This window comes from Pelophylax lessonae (genome assembly GCF_965119305.1).
Source record: "Pelophylax lessonae genome assembly, chromosome: 1".
In the NCBI taxonomy this organism is placed as follows: Eukaryota; Metazoa; Chordata; class Amphibia; order Anura; family Ranidae; genus Pelophylax; species Pelophylax lessonae.
The window spans coordinates 244,938,860-244,959,353 of record NC_138768.1 but is presented as its reverse complement, the minus strand read 5'-3'; the positions used below and the strand labels follow the sequence as shown (position 1 = coordinate 244,959,353).

General features: G+C 42.3%; 1 protein-coding gene across 1 annotated transcript in view; it reads left to right on the top strand.

Annotated features, from left to right (window-relative positions):
• The window catches only part of LOC309558707 (transmembrane protein 132D-like), a 1,473,975-nt gene that overhangs the window by 245,843 nt on the left and 1,207,638 nt on the right, over nt 1-20,494 (top strand). The window lies entirely within an intron of this gene.

Genomic DNA, 20,494 nt, shown 5'->3' with positions numbered 1-20,494 from the left:
CCAGTTTGATCGCATATCGCAGTGCGATCTGACAGTTCGCACAGGATCGGATCGCACAAGTGTGAATCACTGTGCGATCCGATCCTGATGCGGCTGAAATAAAGGGTCCTGTGCGTGTTTGGTGCGGGTGCAGTGCGAATTCAGCCATACAAAGTGTATGGCTGAATTTGCATCCGCACCTCCAATCGCATGTAATGAAGGAGCAGTGCGCTCCGAATTACATGCGATCACTGCACTCGCTATAGTGTGAACCGGCACTTATACAGCAGAATGTGTTTCAGATCAGATCACCATATAAAAACAAAGGGAAAAAAAAAGTAAAAAAAAAAAAAAAATGATTGCAGCCACCACACCTAATTATTGTTAAGCTGCTACTACTGTAAGAATATTTACTGTTTGTAAAAAATAGGTAGCTGCAGAAGATTCAGCTATATTGTTTTATGAACATGTATTTGAACTTTTGTGGAAGACCTATAAAAATAGGTATTTTTACAGTAGTAGTGTCTTGAAGTTTTCTGCTATGAGCTCTGAAATTGTTACTATATTTTGGTTAGTTTTGTAAGGTATAGGGCTTCAAAGTATGTTCCCAAATTAGGATGCTGATTGGTAAGATGCAATATATTACATTTTTGGTTTTGGGTTTTTAAGGCCGCTTTAAAGAATAAAAAACCAGTTGCCTTGGAACTCTTGGCTGACATACTCTAAACAGGTTTAGCAATTACTTAATATGCCACAGTGAGCTCTGGGTCCCCCCTACTTCCCTATCCTTCCCTTCTATCCCTTCTCCCCAGTTTCTCTTTTTTCAATTATAGTGGGAAATTCACCTCCTATATTCTATACTCTATACATTTATGGTTATGGTCTAGTCTGCTTACAAGAAATGGGCAATTTTGGGACTTTAAAGTGAGACACTGGCGAGCACTGCACAGTGTCTCCATCCCTGTATATAGTCAATTGAAAAGCAAGGGAGATAAATGAAGGTATGTGGAAAACAGCCGGCCCCTAGTTTGAAATACTTACCCACCAGTCTGCTAACAAACCAAATAAACCTGTCTAACAATATAAGTTAAAACCAGGAGTTTAGTTAACACACATTTGCAAATGCATGCGGAAGCTTCAAGGCCAACAACAAGGCATCCTGTGCAACTTGCAGAACCTAACACTAAATAACACTGCTCAACCTGAGTGTCTGAGTGTCTTCACAAAGGAAGGACATGATGCTAATGGATGGATGGGAAACAGATGGGATTGGAGATCGCCCAATCCTCCCCCATCTGCTCCAATCCATGACTGGCAATGAAAAACTAATGGCTGTATAATAGCCATAGGGTGCAAACTAAATGGTCTAGTCTGCTTAACACGTATTGCCTCGCCACAGTTAGGTCCCATTAGGGGTGGTGGGGTAAGTTCTGAATACCTAAGTTCCAAGTTCGGACTGGTCCATTGTTGAACATATGGTAAGAATATAGGATGCAATTTGGCTTGTGCCATCCAGTTTGTTATTTCCTGTTTACGTGATCTGTTCATATGTAATGCCTGCAACCCACTGTCAGAACCATAACTTGTTTTGTTACTTTTATTCTTAATAAAAACTATTTGAAAGAAAAAAAAAAAACCAGTTGCCTTATCTGCTTACCCTAGGTTCACATATATGTGAGTTGAGAACTTTGCCCTGCAAAGTGAAAAGTCTATTTGCAGCATCGTTCCTCTGACATCACTAACAAGTATAAAAAGCACTGATTTATTCTGATATTGTTGTTCTGCACAATGGATCAATGATTTAGAAAGTGGATCATTGTGAGAGTGCTGCTGTGTTGGAGCTTACACGGGCCTATGGACCTTCTCAATACCCTACATTACAGTGGGCTCTCTGGGCTTGGTGATTAACTGCTTAGGAGCTGTGCACTAAAGAAAGCACACAAAAGTATTCCACCAAGTTCCACCTTATATACAGGTCAGTGATGGAGGGTGGAGAAGGTAGGTATTAAAGGATAAGTTCACCTTAAAAAAAAATAATAAATGCACTTTTTTTGCAGGTAAATAAAATGTGCTTTTTTTCTTTTTTTTAGGATCCTGTAAAACATTGCACCCACAATCTTTAGATGTCAGGTGTAATGCCAGGCTCCTGCAGACTGTCTGTGTAGCTGTCTGCCCGCACCTCCAATACGGGCAGACAGTTACTAAGTGACAGGAAGATCAGCCAACTGCCTACACCCTGGTAACTCACAGGGTAAAGGCCAAGGTAAAGGGCTGTGTGTTCACCAATGGCCCCATGCTCAACTAGCATAAAAACAGCATGGTCACAGTGACATTGTCCTTTAGCTATGTTCTAAAATATTGTACATATCTTTTATCATCGGATTCACAATCTGCAATTTACAAAAGGATATGAACAACAGCAGGGATAAATTGTTAGTATGTGATTTCTTTAAAGAGAGAGTAAACTCTTCCTTTATTTTTCGTTTTTTAGTTTTTTTTCCTTCCCTGCAAAGTAAATGCATAATGTGCTAGTATGCATTGCAAACTATCACATTATGTGACACTTACCTCCACACTAAGCCCTTGTCACCCCCGCTGGAAGCCGCATCCATCTTCAGCCGTCTTCCTTCCTGGTCTGCGGACTCCAGCTAAGTTACTGGCTGGAAGCCACGTGACGTCACTCACCGCGCATGCACGCAGGACTGAAGAAACAGCACGGGAAGCCATTTCTTCAGAGCGCATGCGCCAATGACATAATCGGCTGCATGAAATGTAAATATCCCCTAAAAGGAGCAAGTTTAGGAGATATTTACAGTACCTATAGGTAAGATTTTTTAAAGGCTTACCTATAGGTAAAAGTTGGGAGAGTGGGTTTACAACCTTTTTAAGGGCTGACATAATCATAGTTTGCAGTACACATTGGACATCTGAATAAGGCTTCTTTTGTGCCTTGTGTTCCAATTGGGGGGCTAAGGAGTGTCAGGAAAAGGGGGTAGGCTTTTTTAAGGCCTCCTCTTTGTCCATGGGAAAGTGGTGGCGTCATAATAAGACCCTTTTTGAAGGGTTTTCAATGGGGCTTATTGTGATAGGCCAGTTGAGGTCACATGTACAGGAATGTTCAGGAAGGTCAGTTAGGGATAGGTCAGTCAGGGTCAGGTGACCCCCAAGAACATTCCAGAAGGGTCTTAGGGCCCTATATAAGTAGCCTGTCACAGGGGTTTTGTTGTTGTCAGTCGCCAGAAAAGGTGCACCAGGAAGAGCTCCCCTCCCAAATCCCCCCATCACGGCCAACGTTTATGTGGTGGGCCCCTATAAATATTATTAGATCAAAGAGGGCATATAAGAAGAGGTTAAAATACTTTATTGGTCAGCTTGAGTCTAAGTGACTAAGCTGAATTTGTTATTGAATTTTAAATAATAAAGTTATTAGTGTGAAGAAAAGTTTTTAATGTGAATAAAATAGATTTAAAAAAACAATATACCAGGCCGTGGCCCATTTTAAACCAATATTGATGTTGCTTGTTTTTATTAAAGCAGTTCTATGCATGTTTGTTTTATTTAATATGCCGCCTACGGTTCTGTCAACATTTTACCTGAAAAATTAAAACAAAAAAAAAAAACTGATTTAGTGCCGGTTCACACTGATGCGATGCGGGAAGGCTGCGAATTCGCAGCCTGTTCCCGCATCGCACACGCACCCCAGGCAGTTCACACTGCCATATGCGATCCGCTGGGGGTGTCAATGTAATCTTAATGACACCCCCAGTTTGATCGCATATCGCAGTGCGATCGTGCAGTTCGCACAGGATCGGATCGCACAAGTGTGAACCGCTGTGCGATCCGATCCTGATGCGGCAGCAAAAATGCCTCCTGTGCGTGTTTGCTGTGGGTGCGATGCGAATTTAGCCATACAAACTGTATGGCTAAACTCGCACCGCACAGCTGATCGCATGTCATGTCGGAGCAATGCGCTCCGACATGGCATGCGAACCCCGCACACGCAGTAGTGTGAACCGTGACTTAAAAAGATTGAGCATCCTTTAAATAGGCATTTTCCAAGCAATTGGTACAAAGAAAACCTTGATACTGTGCTTATGGAGCAAAAAAGCAGCCCCTATGCCAAGCAGCAGTTTAAAAAAATGTTGTATGAACGATTGTATTGGCCATAACATTCTTATCTGCACATGCATCCCCAACACAGTGGCCCTTAGGCCTCATGCACACTGGACGTTATAAAAATGGCAGTAGTGTTAGCTGTATAAAGCTGTAGCTGTAGAATGAGTTTTGCAGCGTTCTTGAAGTAGCGTTTTTCAGAGTTTTTTGCTGTAGCGTTTTTTTTAAACAAAACTATACTCCTACAAAAGTGTTTGGCTCACAAATGCTGATAAACGCAGAATAGCCACGTTTTTCATCGTTTTTCAACTTTTATCAGAGTTAGAGCATTTTTACAGCTGAAAAACTCCCCTTAAAACCCACTAATTCTGGGGATTTTTTCCAACCAGAAAACGCCCCTCCCAAAAAACGCTGATAACAGCCTATGTGTGCATGGACACATAGGATAGCATTCTGGGGAGTTTACTGGCTGCAAAAACGTCTGAAGCCAAACTGGCTGTAAAAACGTCCAGTGTGCATGAGGCCTCAAGTTCAATGTTATATCAGGCACACCACCACTTTGCTGGTGTATGTTCAGATACTGGAGTATACAATACTTGGATAACAACACTTCTTAGTATTTCGGTACCATGAAAATACAATTTGGGTATGTGCACATGACTGACACATCAACAGAAATTTTCTTTGAAAATTCACATTTCTAAAGCAATGTTCACAAGCAAAGTTTTTTTTCTACTGCAGGGGTTCCTAACCTGGGGTCCATGGACCCCTAAGTGGTTTGTGAATAGGTTTCAGGGGGTCCGTGAGGGTCAGATAAAAAAAAAATGGAAAATTGTATCAAATACTTTCCGTAATTTTTGTTTCCTGACGCCAATCCATGGCAGCATACATATGATATAGCTCCATCCCTATATCCACCCACAGAACCTGTTTAAATCTATAAAAGTCTGACTGAGAGCCGCTGCCCCCATTCTCTGTATTAAGCACAAAGATCAGAGGGAGGGTTAGTATGCTGCCATGGATTGGCGTCAGGAAAGGAAGATTATGGTAAGTATTTGATACAATTTTCCATTTTCCGGACGCCAACATGGCAGCATACATCCAGTATCTCACAAAAGTGAGTACACTCCTCACATTTTTGTAAATATTTTATTATATCTTTTCATAAGACAACACTGAAGAAATTACACCTTGCATCAACGTAAAGTAGTTACTTTAACTTTGTGTATATCAGATATGTATGGGGCAATCATATTTCAATAAAATAAAGTATATATACTTATTGCATGCAACGTTGTGTTCATGTGAATTTTCCTGGGGAGTAGGTCCATAGCTTTCATCATATTCTTGGGATTGTGACCCAAGAAAAGATTAGAACCGCTGGCCTATTGCTAAGTTTTAAGTTGCAGGATCTGGTAACGTATCTGTGGTAATCTCCTCCCACCAATGTAACAGTGGTAATGCTGGCAGATTCCTTGTTTAATATTATGACTGGAGATCAACATTGAAAAATAATTGTATTCACCAATTTATTAAATGCATTTATTATTTCTAATATTAACTTAGGTTTGGTTTTCAGGTGAGGATTTGATAGAACAGCCCTTTGTCAAATGACTATTAAATTGTAATAGCTTGCCGATTTTACAGAAAGTAGCTTTTTCTGATGTATTTTGTGAACCTTCTAGTATCTTAACAGCTGTAGCTGCTCTCCTTGAACATCCACCAGGCCATAGGGGCCATAAGCTCCTGCCTACATTGCCTTGTGGATGATCCAGCTCTGTATAGGAGGTGAGCTAAGAATATGCTCTCTTCAGTTCACTTTTGTTTCACTGCTTAGACCTGAGGACGCAATTCTTCTGCAGTGAGATCAGCTTAACTAGACGTAGGCAGTGCCCAAGGAGTGACCAATGACTAAAATATTTAAAAAAAACTTCAGTATCCAAGTGGATGACCAGTGTTACTCTAACTGTCATAAAAGACCTTGTCTGCTTGTGTAGAAAATAGTCTAGACATTAGATGGATGGCCCTAATGATGTTATGACAACCAGGAGTAGCAAGTTTTTCTATTGCTGCAATCCTTTATAAAAATTGTTTTAATTATGTCTATTGTTTTGCTTGTTTGTATGTATATTACTAAAATCAAAAAATGTGTATTTATATTAGTAGAAGGTATACTGAACCCTTTTTGTTAAGACTATCAATATGCCAATAAACACTTCCCTTGCCCGGTTTTTTTTTCATATCCATTCTTTAATTCAGACTGTACATCATAACATTAAACTCATCAGAAGTCAATTATAAGGCTCATTAGCTAAACACCAGATATTCTCAAGCTTCCCAAGTCTGCATAGTCTTTTAATATTCTAACTACTAGACTTTAATGCCTACTATCTTCCATGTATATCGGTACCATATCATTATTAAATAATGAATAATGTCCACATTGTGTGAAAAGAACCAGTGATGAAAAGAACTTAAATAGCTGTTATTAATCATTATTTTATGTGAATGACACGTCATTGTTGGGTACATTTTGACTGGGAAATCATGCTTAGAAGTTGAAATGATTATCTCTTTTATGTGCTAAGGAATTGGTGACATGTTGACCTCTGCACATTTAAAACACATCTTTATTGTAGGATGTGTGCTATGTATGGGTAGCACATGCAATGCCTAGCTGCAGTTTCCAAATTGAGCAAAATCCTTTTCTTATTATGTGATGTATGGACAGCAGCGAGAGATATATAATTTTTTCCCTGTACAAATCATTAGTAAAGCCTCATCTGGAATATGCAGTTCAGTTTTGGGCACCAGTTAACATAAAGGATATCGGGGAACTGGAGAAAGTGCAGAGAAGAGCAACCATGGAGGCATGGAGGAGCTCAGCTATTAGGAAAGATTAGAGGAACTGAATTTATTCTCTCTTGAAAAGAGGAGATTAAGGGGAGATATGATCAACATGTATAAATAAAGAAGTCCATATAGTGCAGGGGTGTCCAAACTTTTTTCAAAGAGGGCCAGATTTGATGAAGTGAATATGCGTGAGGGCCGACCATTTTGCCTGACATTCTTTGGACCATTAAAATGAAATGCAAATTAACTATTTCATGCAAAGTTTATTGCAAATGGCATACTTTTCATTTCCTCACATGGATGACAAATCTAAACAGGCGTTAAATCGCTCTGCCTTTCATATCTGAAGGCCAGATGAAAAAAAAAAAAAGGAAGCTGAAATATATGTCAGGAACATTGTAAAGTTACATGTTATGGGTAATAAAGGCTGTCTGTCAACTTTTAAGTTAAAACAAATATGAACAGGAACATAACACCAAGTATTCATCTTGTGTTCAAATATATTTATAACTGATTTAGACCAACTGACATTAAGTGAGATTTTACAATGTGTTCGTCTCAATTCGGAGCATGCGTGCTCCCTAATCAGTCACACAAGGGTTAATCACATATAAGTGCTATATGAACCCACCGATGGTGATTAATGATGGCAGCAATATTAGTAATGAATGATGCCAATGTAGTTAATAGAGCATTGAAAAGTTTTATTCAAAATCAGTTCCATGTATTTATAAAACAGCAGTAGACCTTGTGCAATGCCCCCCGCTGGATCTGCAAAAGCCAAAATAAGTGTTAAAAACTCACAGCTTGGTGACCATCCAGTGTGTGTAAAGGCATAAAACCAGCCAGGAACAATGCAGCAGTATGGACAGTTGTGTGTTGCTCCGGCTGTGAGGAGATGATAACGGAATGCCTCAATCCTGGACAGGGAAGGGTGGAAAAGGGGTCACACAATGGCCAGTATAGGAGGCAAGGAGGATCGCCATCTGTGACCTCACTGATCACCCACAATGAGTGCCGACCGGGAAGGGGACCCGGACGTAACGTCAGACTCTGGGGGAAGGAGTACCAAAACGAGGCTTGAACTGCTATAGAGCCGCTGGTGGTGAGCAGCATGTGCGGTGACCCAATGCAGGAGAGCCAGGGGAGTGTGAGGAGTGCCTGCTTCTCGTATGGTTGTCCTGACAACTTTTCAATGTTCTATTTACTACATTGGCATCATTCATGACTATTATTGCTGCCATCAGTAATCATCATCGGTGGGTTCATATAGGGCTTATATGTGGTTAACTCTTGTGTGACTGATATTTTTGAACATCCCACCTGGTGTGTTTTGTTCCCACACAGCTGCTACTTGATCCCCAGTTGTTATGCCATTTATCATGGAGAGGGCGCTGGTCCTATCATACTAGTGCCCTAATCAGGCTAAGTCCGAGGCCATATTAAACAAGGGATATAAAGCTGGCGGGGGTCGGCGGTGGGTGTTAACAATAGTGTATTCACAAGTAACAGGAAAAAAACTGAATTGGATGCAGCGGGTCGGGATGGACCATCATTTTGAGTATAAGTCATTCAAAATTCAATGTATAAAATTAATGGTAAAATAACTAATATTGCATACGTTCAGTCCCACAGCATTGAAAGATCCAGAGATCCCAGGGCTCCTGAGCAGCACTCGGGGATTCACAGAGGCCACAACAATAGATTTTTCCAAACTACCTGTGGGGCCGTATTAAAGCGACCTGCGGGCCGGACTTTGGACATGCCTGATATAGTGAACTTGGTGTTGAGTTATTCACTTTATGGTCATCACAGAGCACAAGGGGCACTCTTTATGTCTGGAGGAAAATAGATTTAATCTCCAAATACAGAAAGGTTTCTTCACCGTAAGAGCTGTGAACATGTGGAATAGACTCCCTCAAGAGCTTGTTCTGGCCAGCTCAGTAGATTGCTTTAAAAAATGCATGGATTCTTTCCTAAATGTACATACAGTAATATACCTGGAAACTAGCATTTATAGGTAAAGTTTATTCAGGGAATATCTGATTGCCTCTGGGGAATCAGGAATGAATTTTTTCCCCTGCTTGAGCAAATTGGTTCATGCTTTGCTGAGGTTTTTTTTTTTTTGAAATTTTCTGGATCAACTGTGGGTATATGATTGTGTATATAGAATCGTATGCTTTTTATTTCCCTTTAGCTGGTTGAACTAGCTAGACTTGTGTCTTTTTTCAACCAGACTAACTATGTAACTATGATGCTTTTAGTGACAGGGATGGTAAAATATCAAGGTGGCCACTACAATATGTATGTCAATCACTCACTCATTTTAGATTAACAGAAAACATGTAACAACTGTGGTGTATGTTACACTATAGAATTAGGAAAACAAAATAGTTACATAGTTACATAGTAATTGAGCTTGAATAAAGAAAATAGTCCATCCAGTTCAACCTGTGTAGGTGTGTGTGGCTGTAATCATTTCCCATACCCCTGAATGTTATGATCCTTGAGATGTATGTCCAAGAGTCTTTTAAAAGTAGCCATACTTCCCGCAGTTAATACCATTTGTGGCAGAGAATTCCACAGTCTTGTAGACCTTACTGTAAAGAACCCCCTGCGTAGCCTGAGGTTAAAGTGCTTCTCCTCTAATCGCATTGTATGGCCTCGTGTCCTCATGCACTCCATGCGACTGAATAGTTTTTTTTCTATGCTGAGATCACCGTTGAGGTATTTATAAATCGCTATCATGTCCCCTCTCAGGCGTCTCCTCTCCAGGGAGAATAAATCAAGCACTTGTAAACGCTCTTCATAATTAAGGTCAAATAATCCCCTAATCAGTTTAGTTGCCCTTCTCTGGACTCTCTTCAGCTCCAATACATCCCTTCTGAGGACTGGCGACCAGAACTGGACAGAATACTCCAGATGCGGTCGGACCAGTGTTTTATAAAGTGGTAAGATTATAGTTTTATCTCTGGAATACATCCCCTTCTCTATGCTTGCTAATATTCTGCCGGCTTTGGCAGCTGCAGCTTGACATTACATGCTATTGCTAAACCTATCTTCTACTAAGACAAAATAGATCTATATTATAGGAAAACTAGGAAACATTGAAAACTATTATTAATAATTACTAGTGAGAAACAAAGAAAATGACATGTAGCAATATTTCCAGGCCTTGAGCCTGATGTGGGTCTGCCATTGTTTAACCGAGACACCTCCAACACATTTAAGTTGCGAACCCAAGTGTCAGAGTTGAGACAATCACCACTCCGGCATCTTTGGTTGGTTTTGTTTATTGTATTTTGGGGATGGGAGAAGGGAATGAGTGGTATACTCCTCTGGCTCAACTGGGTTAACTGAGACTTTATACAAAAATGCCGTTGGTGCTGTCTTGACGCCAGCTGAATGCCGACCAGCGCTTCCTGGCACTTGAAGATACTGTTATGCTGAACTTGTGCTGGAACTTCGACTTTAACTTATTCATTAACTCAGAAGATCCAGGACTGTAGGACACTTGACTCCTGACACTCAATTTAGCTCAAAAGTCACTGAACAGCTCCCCCCAGTCATTCACTGACCGAGGTAGCTCCTTGTCACTGCTTGTGCCGCTACAACTCTTAACTCTGTACACTGCACACTGTACACATTAGCTCTTCAGGGCCCAACTGCTAGTGCCCCCTCTAGCACTTTCAGGGTCCTCTGACTAGGTACCCCCTCTAACACTTCAGGGTCCTCTGACGAGGTACCCTCTATAACACTTCAGGGTCCTCTGACTAGGTACCCCCTCTAACACTTCAGGGTCCTCTGACTAGGTACCCCCTCTAACACTTCAGGGTCCTCTGACTAAGCACCCCCTTTACAGATAGCTGACTCCTGGATCCTTGGAACCTTCTCTGGAGTGGTCCCCTCTACACTTGGCAGACCCCTAGGGGCAGTTCACAGTACTCACGACCTTGGCAGGCTTTCCTGGAACTGAACCCCTCTTCCTCCACCGGATCCCCTCTGCAGCTCAACTCGACATTCTCTGGATTACCAGGCAGCCACCCGAAACACCCAATCCTTCTGACAGGAGGAGAGACAGCCATACTCTCCCTCCTGGGACTCTGCTTCCTGCCAAAGACGCTGCATCATGCGTTCCCCTCAAACATATACCCACTCCCAGAATCCTCTGCAGCAGAATCTGCCTTCTGGGGTAGATACAGGCCTGAATGTGTCTCTGATTGGATTTCCTCCACTGCCCAATGAGAATCCTCTCATGGAGCCAGTGGGGAGACTCCCCTCTCAGCAGATACACCTGGGAGACATGACAGTCCAGCTGAAATTATGGTCCTGCTGTTAGGCAGCCAAGGCCCACTATACTTTTACCTAGCACCTACCCTGTAGGGTACTACAGACACTATAGGTTTGATGTACTAAAAGAGAAGTTTTCATATTGCAAAGTGAATAGTCGTGGAGATTAGTTAAAGCGGTAGAAAACCACAAAAAAAAAAAAATGTGCTAGTGTGCATTGCATATTAGCACATTATGAAAGACTTACCCTAGAACAAAGCCCTTCAGGGGAGTGCTGTTACTGCTGACTGGGCTTCCATCTTCCCCCGGTCTTCCTTCCGGGTTTGACTGGCCAAGCTGCGATTCCATTACTCCCGCGCATGCTCGTGGGTATCACGACCACGGCACAGCTCTCTCAACAGATGGCATGCCATCCATTGAGAGTGCAGTGCGAATGCGCCGGTGATGTCAATGGCTGCTGCCATAGTAAATATCTCCTAAACGGTGCACGGTTAGGAGATTTTTACTGTGACTATAGGTAAGCCTTATTTTAAGCTTACCTGTAGGTACAAGTAAACAAGGTAGGCTTTGCTACCACTTTAATAAGGTGAAGCTTCTTTAATAATCCTATCATGTGCAGGCAAAAATCCATATTTTTATATCTCTGCTCATGATTGACTATTCCACATAACATTTAAACATTCTGTGCTGCTTTACTAAATCAACTTTACTAAATCTATCTAGCTAATCATTTTACCTAAAATTCCCTAGAAGACATATCTATTATGACAGTGTGAGGTCTTAGAGAAAAAGTGAAAAATTGCCATAGAATTTTATTTGACATGGAACTTGGTATTCCAGTCCACCTTACACACAGCATCAACACATCTATCCTATAGCTATACATTGAAGTCAGTTTAGAAGTCTTTGAAGAGATGTCTCCTGTGTTGTCTTTTCATCTGTAGAGCCCCCTGTGATGAGGCTAATTAATGACTAATGTAAGTGGAATTAAGGGAGAATTCGCAACTGGATTTCTTTAATGGAACTTTCAGTATTAACATTCAATGTGTTTGTTTAGAGGAGCTAGAGAGAAGAAAGCAATTTTCATGTCACAAATTCCAAAGAAAAGTAATCAAAGCCTTTCCAGTAATAGAAATTACTTTTCTCTGTGTGTACACCATCACTGTTATTTATCAGTTTTATTTATCTTCATGAATATAAGTGTAGGTTTGTTCTGAATACTATAAAAGAGAATACCCAAGTTTATTGGATTTTATTTAAATGTCTTCTCTTTTTTGGAAATATAGTGTACATTTCCATGTAGTTGACGTTTAACACAGACGTTTTGGGATTTCAAGCTCAGAATTCTCAGTAGCCAGTTTGGTTAAAGATAAAGACAGAATTCATTCCCTAGAAGTCCTGTGATTGCCTCGAACAGTGCCAGTCTGTGAGTTAAAAAGCAGCCCTGGCATATAAAGAAAATGAGTTCACATTTGTGTGCATGACCAAACTTTGCTACAATCAGTGGAATGACATGTTTTAGCTTGGACTACAGCATCATGGTGGGGGATTGTGTATAGGAGGTAGGACATTTTACTGGATTACTGTAGTGTTTGAAGCTATGTTTAGAAAGAATTGTAGCTAACACTAGCCTACAGATGCGCTCCGACATCTAAGAACTTCAGACCAGAGTTGGTATATTGTACTAATGATGTACCAAGGTCTTTACTTCTTATAACAGTATATTTTTGGCAGATCTGACTTAAGGTCTCTGCAGCCTTTTAGGCTTCTTATCACTAAATGTACTGAACGAAAATTAGCAGAACGTTGTGATCATAGTTTTAAAACCGAAAAACATGTACATGTTGCTATTAGATGGGGTTATACACATTTAGTTATGCATAACTTAATGTCTGAACAAAATTAAAAAACAAAGCAAAACATATTCAACACAGCTCACCAATGCATGCACATTGTCCCTATGTACCTGTACTAAAAAAATATCTTGTAATCTTGCCACAAATGCCTATAGTGGGCTGCCTACCCTAACATTTCTGCACTGAAATAGCAGAATAGGGGGAGAACAACAGACAACAGGTATGAGAGGGTACAGAATGCTAGCAATGTAAATAAGGAGGATGTGCTGTGGTAGTCCAGCAGATTAGAATGCTGGCATTGCCTGGATTTCAGTGCAACAGTGCCAGTATTGTCAACCCATTTCATCTTTTGTTGGTTGACTTGTGTCTTTTTTTTAACACAGTCATCGCATGCCTGACGAAGGGGTCCTAATGGCCTCTGAAACGTTGCACTTGGGATGTTCTCTTTCTGCAATAAAAACCTTTTGGACAACATTTGAGGATTCATGGTGTGCTGGCGAATATGTGCATTTATCTGAGATATTTCCAGTAACCAGCTGGTAGTCACTGCAGCACCCACTATGTATGAGCTTTGTTCCCAGGAACGTGTGCAAGGGGAATATAGACAAGTTTTTTTCAACCAGATGAACTATGTAATTATGTAACTATGTGTGCATGTGTATTTGTCTTCTAACATTTTCATACACTCTGGTTATCATTGGTGAATCTGTCCTATACCTTCTATGCACTATGCTCGTGCCAGCATGCTTTATGTGCAAGACCTGCTGACAGCATCTATCTCTATGATCTATGCATCAGCTTGCTATGATGAGCAGTGAGAGCTTTCTTTTAAAGGTATTTAACTACCACCAAGATTTTTATTTTTTGCTAATGTGAATCAAGCTCAATGGTGCTGGGCAGTGAGCACAGGGCCCACTAGACCAGGAGTTCCCAAACCAGTGGGTCGCGAGCTAAGCGACTTACCTGCAGTTCCTGCACGGTCAATCTTTCTGCATTTTTATATATGTGGGCCCACCATTTAAAAAAACAGTTTGAGTGTGCAGGAACTGCAGGTAAGTCGCATGGTGCAAAAGCAGGATGGATTTCACGGGCCACTGCTTTTTTTTAAATTCTGCATGCACCTTTTTTTCAGTGGAAAACACAGGCATAGCAGCCCATTCGAATCGATGGGCTCCTATGTCTGTGCAAATGTAGCTCGCCAACCCGCATACATAAGCCATCAAGCAGTGTCTAGCCTACCTGGTGACTGGTCCTGGTGCTCAGCTCCGATTCGATGGCCTGCACTCTGATAATGGCTCCACTCAGTCCGACTCCTACCTCAAGACACTGCCTCCCATACAGAACAGTGCGCATGGCAAGGGGCGGGGTTGGAGTGTCAGTGGAGCTCAAGGCCCTGCCTGCTCCTTCAATGTATGACAGTGCGCTGCGGATGCCTGGGCAGCCCTGACCCTAGTCTCAGTAAAATCCGTTGTTCGGTGACCCACTCTAACTTACTGTAACTCGCGACCCACAGTTTGGGAACTCCTGCTCTATAGTATCCTAAAGCACACATTTTACACAGCATTTCTGAGCTCCAGAAGGCAAAGAGTGGGGATCTGATTTCACACACTGCACAGCATAGAGCACACAGCTAAGTGTAATCTGAAACCTAAGTGGAGAAAAGGACACACCCACCTCTACCCAGTCTCATAGGGAAACATGCACAGTTGAGGCTATCAATCCGCTTCTGTGTTCTGGAGAGGGAGCAGGGCTGTCCCCCAATATTCTGTGGTGTCTGCAAAACCTGTCAGAAGTTTCTAATGTTACTAACAAAGATAGCAGAGAGAAGAGAGAGTAGATAGGAACCACACTAGGGGCTGTGGATTGAGGTAAGTGTAGCAGGATTCCCAGCCGTTTTGCTGGATATGGGTCCGCCAGGGTTACTGCTAGCGACAGCAGCATAGTTAGGCATATTCTCCAAGTGTGAGCACTGAGACAAGGATCAGTCCAGTATCTTTGGGTTTTTTAGTTTATTGAGAACTTGGATGGGAGAAGGGATGAGTGGGATACTCCTCTGGCTCAACTATGCACAATAATAGGGGGACAACTGAAAAGATGCCTGCTGACGCTTACTTGACGCTGGCTAAATGCCTGTCAATGCCGGTTGGCGCTAATGGATGCTGACTTGCGGTCTGTTAGCACTGAACTGACTCCTGTCACTTTCTTGTGGCACAAAGCCCTAGTAGAAACTCACTTAACACTTTCCTGTGAGGTAGCTACTTGTACATCTGCTACAACGCTTAATACTTCAGGGCCCGCACCTGAGCCCTCTTTACACACACATCTCTTCAGGGCTTAGACTCTGGCACCCCCTTTCTAAGCCTCCTCCTGGTTAGCTGGCTCCTGGATCCCTCTGACCTTCTGAAGTGGTCCCCTATCCTAGGCAGACCCCTGGGCAGTTTACAGTACTCCTCATGACACTGCTTTCCTGGAAACTTCTGCCCCAGCAGCTCCACTCTGTCCACAGTATACTGGATCCCTCTCTGCAGCTCAGCTCAACCTTCTGTCCTCTAGGCCGACCGCCAAGGACACCTTTCCTGACGCTGACAGGAGGAGAGACAGCCGTCACCCTCCTCCTGGGACTCTGCTTCCCGCCAAAGACCCCTGTCATGTGCTCCCCTCAGACTTATATCCCCTCCCAGGATGTACTGCGGCAGATTCTGCCCTCTGGGGTAGATACAAGCACTGATGTGCTATTGGCCAGGTTTCCTCCACTGTCCAATGAGAGCCCCCATTGGACACAGTGGGGAGACTCCCCAAGCTCAACAGGCACACCTGGAAACACATGACAGCCTAGCTGAACATTCAGGGCCCCCTGATAAGCAGACAGGGCCCCCCTTATGGTTGTCCTAGCACCTACCTAGGAGGGTGCTACATCAGTAAAAAATATTTTATCAATTGTACAGACACATTTTCATTTTTTTTCTTAATTCCTCATAGTATTGTGTTTAAAAAATGCACATTTTTAAATGTTGTACTTGTGAGTAGCTTTAACATGCTTTGTACAAGAAATTACATTTTATTGTTGCAGTGAATGGAACAAAACAATAACATTTGGACCACAATCGTTTTTACAGGTCAAAATAGAAAAATGCATTTTTTAAACTTGTTTTTATTGTCTTTTAAAATATAAAGAAAACTCTATAATTCTTCAAAGGCAATAGTACTAAATGAAAGTCTTCTTTGCCTCCTCCTTTCCCTCCTAAAACTATATACATATATTGCTGAATCAATAGGCCTATAGCTATAGTGATAATTGCTCTGCTCCATATGCTGCAAGACCAGAGGGGTTAAAAATATTAGAAGTGTTACTGCGGGAAAAGTGTATGTTTAGAAAGAAATAATGTGCAATAGAGATAATAAAAGTAGAATGAGTACCATACACAGACACCTAACAGCTTGTGTTTTACAACCATAAGCAATGGCAATAACCCATTTATTTTGCTGGCTTTACAGGCAATTTTACTTTTTCTTACATATTGTACATTAGACAGCTCACTAAAAAAAATAAATCTAACACTTTTATTTATATTTAAAAAAGAAAAATGTTTCTGAACGTTTCATGCCTTTTGAGCTCTGTTTTGATAGTGTGGGTTATCTATATTACCTAACCAGATTCTATCTTGGCTCTCTTTTTCTAAAAGATGCTTAATATTATTACTGATCAACATAATCAGTGAAGAACAAATCCAGCCATTTTTGGTTTCTCATGGAATGTGGGAGATTAAAAATTCTTTCAACACAACAAATAGATGGGTTTGTAAGCGCTCCCCAAAGTAATGACAGGTGGGCACTGAGGTCACAGATAAAAAAATCGATGATCACAATAGATAAATGTCACATTTATTAAAATTGGTAAAAACACTGTTGAGCATGGTGCATCCAAGCAGTGAGGCAGTACCTGTTGTGGGAGCCAAGGGGATAGATGGAAACGTCTCTCCAGCTTCTCTGATGGTAAAGGAGCCTCAGGGGCAGCTGCACAAGAGAGATAACGGAGCCTGAGGGTAAGGAAGGGGGGGGAGGAGAACAGCCCCCTGTGAACTGAACCGGCCGCAAGTCCACAGCACACCGGCGTCTCCTCGCTTCAGATTTCCTGAGCGGCGCTGACGGATGACGTCATCGGCGGATGGCGATTGGTTCCCGAAAGTCCGTTCTGGGCAACAATACCAATAGTGACGGCAGCCTCACCGTACAGGACATAGCACGCCCCACAACAGCGATCACTTCCTAGCGATGGGGGGAAGATAAAAGCCACAAGAATGGAAACACGTTTCGGGCTGAGCCCTTCGTCAGATCTCCAGTGGCATTGTACACAGTATTTAAATATCAGGAGCCAGGAGACGCTGGTGTGCTGTGGACTTGCGGCCGGTTCGGTTCACGGGGGGTTGTGCTTCTCCCCCCCCTTCCTTACCCTCAGGCTCCGTTATCCCTCTTGTGCAGCTGCCCCTGAGGCTCCTTCACCATCAGAGAAGCTGGAGAGACGTTTCCATCTATCCCCTTGGCTCCCACAACAGGTACTGCCTCACTGCTTGGATGCACCCTGCTCAACAGTGTTTTTATCAATTTTAATAAATGTGACATTTATCTATTGTGATCATCGATTTTTTATCTGTGACCTCAGTGCCCACCTGTCATTACTTTGGGGAGCGCTTACAAACCCATCCGTCCCATACAGCTTGACACCACAGGTTTTGGGATCTCTGATTATCCGGTTTCCAGCGCCAGGAATTCTTTGTATATGTTTAAAAATTCTTTCAGACTGTTATTTTTGGATGTGACCACATTGGGAAGATTTCCGCATACTACTGTCAGGTTGTATGTGTTCGGATTGGAGGAAGAAACTTAGAACATAAAAATAACCTTTGAATGCCAACAGCTTAGTCATGTGCTACCTTTAAAATTAAATTCAATTTGAGAAAAATTGTATATACATTTTGTAGATTTTAGCCAACTTTATTACAAATTCACACTTTTCTGTGTTCAGAAACTCACATTAACCACTTGCCGCCCGCCCGCCGCAGTTTTACTGAGGTAGGCTGGCTCGGCTGCGTGAATGGACGTAGTGGTACCGCCGGTGGAGCGCTCCCACCCCCACTAGGCACCGGTGTCCACGATGGCCGCCGGGCACCCGCGATTGCTCCCTGCTGAGAGAGAAGGACGGTCAGCTGTTGTAAACACAGCTGAGCATTGTTCTCTGTGAAATGATCAAAGAGCTCCTGTGATCCTTCTATATAGGATCACAGGTCTCTATGATCATTTCACAAGCCCCTCCCCCCACAGTTAGAAAACACTCCCCTAGGCTCACATTTAACCCTTTGATCACCCACGCCCATTCGCCACAGGGGAAGTCAATCAGTGGGTCCAGTGGCTGCGATTGCTGCTGGGCACTAGTGATCCCTCCTCGTGGAGATAGAATGGCGGTCTGCCATTGTAAACACGGCAGATTGCTGTTCAGTCAGTAATGAACACAGGGATCCTGTGTTCCTCTTATTTAGGAACACAGGTCTCTGTGTTCATTCAGTAAATATATCCCCTGCCCACAGTTAAAAAGCACTCCCCAGGGACACATTTAACCCTTTGAGCACCCCTGGTGTTAACCCTTTCCCTGCCAGTGTCATTATTACAGTAACAGTGCATATTTTTAGCACTGATTACTGTAGTAATGTCACTGGTCCCCCTCAAAAGTGTCAAAAATGTCAGTTAGATGTCCGATATGTCTGCCGCAATGTCGTAGTCCCGCTAAAAATCACTGATTGCTGCCATTACTAGTAAAAAAATAAATAATTCAAAATGACATAACTCTTTCCCCTAGTTTGTAGATGCGACAACTTTTGCGCAAACCAATCAATATACACAGCTGATCGTTCTTCTCCCTGGAATGATCACAGAGCTCCTGTGATCCTTCCATATAAGATCGCAGGTCTCTATGATCATGTTACAAGCCACGCCCCCCCCAAAGTTAGAATCACTCCCCTAGGCTCACATTTAACCCCTTGATCACCCACAATGTTAACCCCTTCCCTGACAGTGTGATTAGTAACAGTGCATATTTTTAGCACTGATTACTGTAGTAATGTCACTGGTCCCCCCCAAAAGTGTCAAAAATGTCAGTTAGGGAGTAGGGACCGATCTGTCCGCCACAATGTCACAATCCCACTAAAAATCGCAGATCGCCGCCGTTACTAGTAACAAAAGGAAAAAAACAATAAAAATTACATAAATCTTTCCCGTAGTTAGTAGACGCAATAACTTTTGCGCAAATTACTAGTAAAAATAAATAAATAAACAAAAATGACATAAATCTTACCCCTAGTTTGTAGATGTGATAACTTTTGTGCAAACCAATCAAAATACGCTTATTGCGATTTTTTTTTACCAAAAATATGGAGAAGAAAACAAACTGGCCTAAAATGTTAAAAATGTTTGATTTTTTTTTAATGTTATATAGCAGAATGTGAAAAATATTGTTTTTTTCAGAATTATCGCTCTTTTTTTGTTTATAGCGCAAAAAAAAAATCATACAGGTGATCAAATACCACCAAAAGAAAGCTCTATTTGTGGGAAAGAAAGGAAATCAATTTCATTTGGGTACAGCGTTGCATGACCGTGCAATTGTTAGTTAAAGTAACACAGTGCCGAATCGCAAAATATGGCCTGGTCATTAAGGCGGAAAATCTTCCGGTCCAGAAGTGGTTTAAAGGGGAAAATCTTCCAGTCCAGAAGTGGATAAGGTAGAAAATCTTCTGGTCCAGAAGTGGTTAAGGGGGAAAATCTTCCGGTTCAGAAGTGGTTAAAGCGGAGTTCCACCCTGGGAAAGTTTTTTTTTAATAAAAATACCCCCGGGACAGTCAGGGCTAGTGCATTCCACAATGGCTAGCCTCTGATCTGTCCCGGGTTGCACTTACCTTTTAGAAGAAATACTTACCTTGAAAATGTATTGTCCAGCGCTGCCATCTCAGGTGTGGGCAGCTTGAAGCCAGCGCGATCCTCTTCTGTGTCCTCTTCCATCCTCTTCGGTCCCACGATGCACTGCACAGGCCCCACCGTCACTTCCGGGGCTGCAGCGTCATCCCTGCACAGCTTCTGGGCATGCCCAGAAGCTGTTTAGCAAGGTATGACGGCGCCTGCACCGGAACTGACATCGGGGCCGGTGCAGGCGCATTGATTCCTGGGAGCGATGACGTTCAGCCAGGAAGTGACGAATCGCCGTGGCCGCCGAGGGGAGGAAGAGGAAGTAAGGTAAGTATATTTTCTTCTAAACAAGGTAATTAAAAAAAAAAATTGCGATTATCCATTTGTTTTTCAGGTGACCCGGAGCGAGAAGATGGAGGTAAGTTTAATTTTAGGGTGGAACTCTGCTTTAA